Genomic DNA, 539 nt, shown 5'->3' with positions numbered 1-539 from the left:
TTACTAAAAATAAACTAGTTCTATTAATTTTCTTACTAAAATATATAAAGTAGCTATATATAGTAATATTTTAATTAGATCATCAAATCTCATATACCTAAATTTTCTTATTAAAAATAAACTAGTACTAATTCAACTAGCTAGTTTAACTAAGCATTTACTAAAAATAAACTAGTTATATTAATTCAACTAGTTCAAATAATCTCATATACCTAATTAATTAATATCTAGCTAATTCATCTAACTATCTAATTCATCTAACAATTGACATTAATATTTAATTTCTCTATCTAATTCATCTAACATTAACATTCTAACATTCTTATCTAGGTAATTCATCTAATTAACAATTTGACATGCATTAATCTAAAACACAGAAAATAGAAAATAAGTAAAAAAAATCATGGCGTATGTGTGCGTCTGTGTGTGTATGTGTGTGTATGTACTAGCGGGGGCGGCGGCGTACGGGCGGCGGCGTGAGACGGCGACGACGGGGACGGCGCGACTGGGGCGGCGGCGTACGGGCGGCGGCGCGAGAC

The sequence above is a fragment of the Triticum dicoccoides genome, chromosome 6A (genome assembly GCF_002162155.2).
Source record: "Triticum dicoccoides isolate Atlit2015 ecotype Zavitan chromosome 6A, WEW_v2.0, whole genome shotgun sequence".
Lineage (NCBI taxonomy): Eukaryota > Viridiplantae > Streptophyta > Magnoliopsida > Poales > Poaceae > Triticum > Triticum dicoccoides.
This window is presented reverse-complemented; position numbering follows the sequence as displayed.